Source organism: Canis lupus, chromosome 23, assembly GCF_011100685.1.
Source record: "Canis lupus familiaris isolate Mischka breed German Shepherd chromosome 23, alternate assembly UU_Cfam_GSD_1.0, whole genome shotgun sequence".
NCBI classification, from domain to species: domain Eukaryota; kingdom Metazoa; phylum Chordata; class Mammalia; order Carnivora; family Canidae; genus Canis; species Canis lupus.
Window position 1 is genome coordinate 40,449,394 of NC_049244.1, and position 7,196 is coordinate 40,456,589.

At 36.3% G+C, this 7,196-nt stretch overlaps 1 long non-coding RNA gene across 1 annotated transcript in view; it reads left to right on the forward strand.

The window, feature by feature from the left end:
• The window catches only part of LOC106557625, a 195,822-nt gene extending 194,904 nt beyond the window's left edge, over nt 1-918 (forward strand). Inside the window, exon 14 of the long non-coding RNA XR_005377148.1 lies at nt 542-918. This is a non-coding gene — a long non-coding RNA (uncharacterized LOC106557625). The remainder of the gene's footprint in view (nt 1-541) is intronic.
• Nucleotides 919-7,196: the final 6,278 nt, after the last annotated feature.

Consider the following 7,196-nt stretch of genomic DNA (forward strand, 5'->3'; position numbering starts at 1 on the left):
TTCATTGATTTTCATTCTGACCTTCATTATTTCCTCTCTTGTGCTTGCTTTCTGTTTATGCTCTCTTCTTTTTCTAGTGGAAGGTGTGTAGTGAAGCCATTGATTTGAGACCTTTCTTTTCCTCTACTATAGGCATTTCATGCTATAAATCTTTCTCCAATCACTGCTTCAGTTGCATCCTACAAATTTTGATATTTGTCTTTTCATTTTCATTCAGTTTGAAATACTTTATTTCCTTTTTGAGTTCTTCTTTGACCCATGCATGATTTTTAAATATCGTATTCAGTTTCCAAGTATTTAGGAGTTTCCAGATGAATTTGTTATTTATTTCTAATTTTTCATTTTGGTCAGAAAGTTGTATTCGTAAGGATTTATCAAACCTTGTTTCATGGACCAGCATATGCTCTATCTTGGTATATACGTTTGGTTTTTCTCGAAAGTCAAAGTGTCATGCTCTTGTTAAATGGGGTGTTACATAAATGTAAATTGGGTCAAGGTGGTTGATAGTTTCACGTGTTCTGTTGTTGCTTCTCTTACTCAGGTGGCTCCTATAGAACATGATCCAGCTCCCCGTGGAAAGAGTGGTCAAGGCAGCAGCATCTGTGGCCCGATTACACCATTCTTGGGGCCTCCTCTGACATTCAGCGCCCAGAGACCACAAAGCTCATTCTATGAGCTCCAAGCACACCCTGTTTGCTCGCTTGGGAAGCCACAGACTTCACCAACCTGTGCTGTTCAAAAGAGAACATTTTCTGGATGAAGGCAACAGCTCACCTCCACAGGGTGCTGGCAGTTTGTCTGGATTAAAAATAGCGAGCAATGTCCTAAGGCTGTTCTTGAGGAAAGAGACTCCAGGAACTGGCATCAATGGTCTCTTTCCAGACACCTCACTACGAGAGGAACAACTGACCCTGAGGATATGGGTGAGTGCCTCTTACTTTACTAATTATTGATAAAGTGGTGTTGAAATCCTAGACTATAAATGTGAATTTGTTTATTTCTCTTCATACTTCTATCAGTTTTTTCTTCGTGTGTATTAAAGCTCTGTATTGGAGACATAAATATTTAGGATTATTATGCCTCTTAAGTTGACCTCTTTATTATTGTGAAATGATCCTCTTTATTCTTGGTAATAGTTTATGCTCAAAAACTTTGTTGTTAATGTACTAAACTGCTGTTAAAAATTTCAAGTGGTGTTAACATGGTGTTGAGTCAGGGTTCCTCAGGGCGCTCCCGAGTTCTCCAGAGAAACAGAAGCTATAAATAATAGAAACTATATATGCATATAGGTGTGTATGCATACACATGTGTATATAACAAAACCTTATTGGTAACAATAATGTGTCTTTTTAAAAGAGGTATTATAAGGAATAGTCTCATGCAGCTCTGGAGGCTAGCGAGTGCCAGTATCTGCGGGGTGAGTTAGCAAGCTTGGAGACCCAGGAAAGCCTGATGGCCTCCTCCAGGTAGAATCTGAAGACCTGAGAACCAGGGGAACTGATGGTGAGAACCAGTCCAGAGGCTGACAGACTCTGTACCCAAGAATAGCCAGTGTTTCAGTTCGAATTCCAAGACAGGGAAAAACTCCCATCCCAGTTCCAAAGTAGGCAGGAAGAATTCTCCCTTCCTTAGAAAAGTCAGCTTTTCGTTCTATTCAGGATGATGGGATGACACCCACACACACTAGGTAGAAGCTATTAATATTTAACATGTTTATTGACAAGGTTGGTTTAAATTTATATTCCTGCTATTGGTTTTTGTCTCATCTTTTGTTTTTTCTCTTTGCCCATTTTCTTTTGGATTGGTTAACTATTATTCCATTTACCACCAACCCCTCTATTGGCTCATGTTAGGGGTTGCTTTAGGTTTTATACTACTCCTCTTTAGCTTTGAGGTCTGCCTTCAAGTGCTAATAATACCACGTCATGAGTAGTGTAAGATCCATACAATAGGATAATTGCATTTTTCCCTTCCAGTATCTGCAGTAGTATTGTCATACATTTTGCTTCTACATACGTAATGAAACACACAGTACCTTGGTTATTTTAACAATTATATTTCGAGAGACTAAAATAATATCTTTTGTTCATTCGTGTAGTTACCATTTCATTTTTTGTGTGTAGATACACATTTTCTTTTAGTGTTAAATTCTTACTGAACAATATCCTTTAACATTTTTTTTAATTAAAAAGAATTTTTTTTTAATTTTTATTTATTTATGATAGTCACATCAGAGAGAGAGAGAGAGAGGCAGAGACACAGGCAGAGGGAGAAGCAGGCAGGCTCCATGCACTGGGAGCCCGACGTGGGATTCGATCCCAGGTCTCCAGGATCGCGCCCTGGGCCAAAGGCAGGCGCTAAACCGCTGCGCCACCCAGGGATCCCTTTAACATTTTTTTATAGCATGAGTTTGCTGGTAATGAGTTCTTTAAGCTTTAATATATCTGAAAAAGTCTTTATTTCACCTTTGCTTTTGAAAAAAAATTTTTTACTGTTCCTATAATCCAATCCAATCTGGATTGACAGTTTTCCTGTTCCTTTGGGACTTTAAGAGGTCACTTTACTGTCTTTTGGTTTGGATTATTTCTCCTCTATACATAGTGTGCTTTATCCCTTCTGACTGCTTTTAAGGTTTTTTTTTTTTTTTTTAAATCTTTGGCTTTAAATAATTTGATTATGATTTACTGTGATATAGTTTTTTGTTTGTTTCTTATGCCTGAGGTTTGTTGAGCTTCTTGGGTTTGTGAGTTAATAGTTTTAATTAAATTTGAAAAATTTGCCTACGTTTTCTTCAAATATTTTTTTTCTCTCCTCTTCCTTTTGAGAACTCCCAAATACATAAACCTTAGGACCCTTTAATTTGTCTCCTAGCTCATGTAAACAGTGTTCTCTTTCATGTGTGTTCTTCATACTTTTTAGTTTCTACTGTTATATTTTACATTTATTAATCTTATGTTCTACTATGTCTAATATGCCCTTAATCCTATCCTGAGTATTTTCATCTCTAATAGTTTAGTTCTTATTTCTAGAATTTAAATTGGGGATATATAAAATCTTCTGTGCCTTTTACTTAACATTTTAAATCTTTCCTGTAGCTACTTAAACACATAAAATCCACTTATAATTTTTATGTCCTTGCTGACTAATTCTATTATTTGTGTTGTTTCTGGGTCTGTTTCAATTAATTGATTACATTTCTCCTCATTGTGCATATTTTTCTGCTTTTTTGGATAGAAAACTTTAATTACATGTCAGATATCGTGAATTTTATCTCATTGGTTGGTGGATAATTTTGCAGTCCTATGAATATTCGAGTTTTTAAGTAGGAGATACTTAAACAATTTTTGGGCTTGCTTTTAAGCTTTGCTAGGTAAGGGGAATTGTGTTGTCTAAGGTAAATTTTCCCCGCTATTGAGGCAACATCGTTCTGAATTCTTCATGAACTTGGATACTCTATGAATTATGAGGTCTTTAACTCTGACTGGCGGGAGCAGGACCTATTCAAGAATCTGTGTAAACCGCGAGTATTATGCCTGTTAATTCTTTCAGGCATTTCCTCCTCTAGCTTCAGCAGTTTCTTCAAACACGTGTGGATGGATATTAAGCTGCAGACTTCTGCAGATCTAAGGAGAATCTTTGTGTAGCTTTCTCCTTTTAAGTACTCTTTGTAAACACTAGCTGCCTTGCCTTCCCTAAGCTTCCTAAACTCCTTGGGGGGTTTGAGGGTCCTCAGTCCTCTCCTTTGTGCCTGAGCTTAGAAACCCAACAGACAGTAATAAGGGGTGAGTGTAGGGCTCACCTCATTTGTTTCCCATCAATTAGGGATCGTTGTCCTTTGTTGCCTGATGTCCAGTATCTTAAACTTTTATAAAATGCTTTTTACCATATTTTTAGTAGTTTCAAGTGAGTGGGTAAATTTGGTCCCCATTACTTCATTTTATCCAGGGATAGAATAAGATTTTTTTTTAAAAAGATTAAAAAAAAATTATCCATGAGAGAGAGAAAGAGAGAGGTGCAGAGACACAGGCAGAGGGAGAAGCAGGCTCCAAGCAGGGAGCCTGACGTGGGACTCGATCCCAGGTCTCCAGGATCATGCCCTGGGCTGAAGGCAGTGCTTAACCGCTGAGCCACCTGGGCTGCCCCTAGAATGAAATTTTAAGTACAGAACAGCATATTTAGGATTCTCTCAGTGTAGATAGCCTGTCCACCTAGCATATAGAGTAGTTTGTATGGTAGTGACAGAGGCATTGGGCAGAATAGGAATGTGTAGTATGGGTACTTGTCTCTTTCAGATAATTTAGCACAATAAATTGATCTGGAAGTGGAAATGACTACTAAGTCTTCTAAATGATTAAATAAATTTAACAAAATGAGATACTTATTTAGATTACTATACTATTACATAAAGCATATTTAAAACAATAAAAACAAAAACCTTACCAGCTAGCTATATGGGTATAGACAAATTTAGGTATCAACAAAGTCAGGGTCTGAAAATATTTCCCAATATCCCATTTCAGGAATTGTGAAAATGAATGAAGAACACACAGGAAAGAGAACACTGTTTACATGAGCTAGGAGACAAATTAAAGGGTCCTACGGTTTACGTATTTTACGTATTTGAGAGTTCTCAAAAGGAAGAGGAGAGAAAATTGGAGAATTTAAGCATTTCATCTATTCTGGCCTAGGGTGACTTTTTTTGTTTATTGAATCATTCAGTTTCTGCCGATCATTTCTGTAGGACTATGACTCAGGATTCTCCCCCTACGGTTGAGCCTCACTAGAATGGTTACCCCTTTCCATTGGGATACTTATTAATAATTCAAGACAATTCCTATGATGTATGTATGTTCTATGTATGCTCTCAAAGTGCAGTTTACAAATTCTGTCCTAAAATTTAAAGAAGTTTTTCTACAACATTCTAAAATCTTCCAGCAATCACTTGAAATCTTGAGAACAACTTTTTCCGTTTATGCAGTCATACAGTATTATATTGTGATTGATGAGTAAAACCTGGAGGCGCTCTGCAACACTGGCAGGCAAGGAGAACTATCCATATGGATGCCCTCATTATCAAGGTTGAACTCACTAACACTACCTTTTCTCTACCTGATGCAAAGGAGTTTTGTGATATAATTATTTCTGTATAGAATGTCTTACCTTTTCTGGGATCCCTGGGTGGCGCAGCGGTTTGGCGCCTGCCTTTGGCCCAGGGCGCGGTCCTGGAGACCTGGGATCGAGTCCCACGTCGGGCTCCCGGTGCATGGAGCCTGCTTCTCCCTCTGCCTGTGTCTCTGCCTCTCTCTCTCACTGTGTGCCTATCATAAATAAATAAAAGTTAAAAAAAAAAAAACTATTAGAATGTCTTACCTTTTCTCATTAATTTAATGATATCTGGCCAGGCAGTAATGCTATCCGTAGCTAAGTGAAATATTCCACCCAACAAATTTCAGCTTTTACAAGGTTTCAGATATCCCATGTCTTAAAACTCCAGGAAGCTTTTACTTAATAATTTGGGTGTGTTTGGGGCAAGTATGACAAATAAATGATGGTGTTTTCATATAGTCCAGTATGAAAATCCCCAAACTTTGCCTTTGCTTTTACATACATGCATATTTACATTTTTTTTTTTTTATGATGGAGGTTAAACAAAAGGGAATACAAGAAAAACTAGCATGTACTGATAACTCCTAGGTCATAGGCCCATGGTTTAAAACACCTTTTTTATTTTTAAATAGTGATTTCATGATATATTTTATGTCAGTATGGTAAGAGAAGGCAAATAAGTATAATTGGGTTGCCTATTGATGAATGTGGTTTAACAAAGAATCATTGAAAATAATAAGACTAAAAACATTAGATAAACATTCAGGTTAAATTCAGTTTTACTAAAAATGGATACTGCTCTCAAGGTGTATGCTATGTGGGAGTTAAGTGCATAGATGAATTGTAGAGTAAGAACTGTTGTGTTCATGACATGTATAAAATAGTGTATGTGATTGCAAGATACTAAACTGTGAGATGAGTTAACCATAGTTTCCTTGGAAACAGTGACAAAGAAAATAATTCCTTAGACTGAATTAAACTGAAGTAATAGAGTTAATGAATTATCTTCTACCCACATTTACCTTTCTTCTAGGTTCTTCCAGTATGTTGTTCCTTGAGTTGTCAATCTTCTCAATAGATTCTTAAAATGCAGGGTTAATGACATTTCAAATTGAAGAGTAGCCATGTCTTAATTCTTTGTTGATTTCATAACTGATTACTCCAATTTGTTTTCTCGATAATTGTGCATTTGTAGGTTTTTCTATTAGAAAATAAATCATTATTAATAAGGCTACCTACAAGAATAGTTGTTATGATTGGCTTTCAAATGCCTTTTGCACTCCACATGTTATTTTTGCCCTTCAGAGTTGGAGGATGTGTTAAAAAATAAGCAGGGGAGGATCCTAAGAAAGGTTCATTAATGGCATCTTAGAAAAATTCAAAACAAGTAACTGAAAGACTTAGGTTTTGATGTTGTTTATATCTTTCTTGTTAGTGATCTCTCCCAGCTTCAGTTTTATCTGCAAAATTGAGATGGTACAACCTATTTGATCTACCTCAGCTAGATTGTTGAGTGGAATAAAGGCATACATCTAAAAGTACCTTGAAAGCTATGACCAGACATGAAAATAATGTATGGAAAAAGTAACACAGCAAATAAGAATCAGTTCACAAATTTGCTATGTAAAAGTGAACAGAAATAAAGAATATTTACTGAGTGCTCGTTTTGTAATGTTTTAATTCTATATGAAGTATATAGAACTATTACCCTCATTTTACAGATAAGGAAACTGAGGCACAGAGAAGTTAAATAACTTGCTTAAAGTTACTGACAAGTTACTGTTAGTGGCAAAGCTGAGATAAACCGAGGTTTTCTAGTTCTAGAATTTACCTTCTTAACCATTATGCTATTGTTATCAGATGACTGATGAGATTTGACAACATAGGCTCAAAAGTTAAAAATGCTAGTTTCCACAGAAGAGAATGGTGTACATGGGTTAATACTCTGTTAGAGTATATTCCCTTCTCTACCTATTGTGTGTTTTCATATATGACTGTGCCAAAATTCATTCTCTTTTATGTCTTTTTTCCCCTCTCACATCCTGAATCATCAAGATCCAAATAGGAAAACAGTAATTCTCTATTTTTAA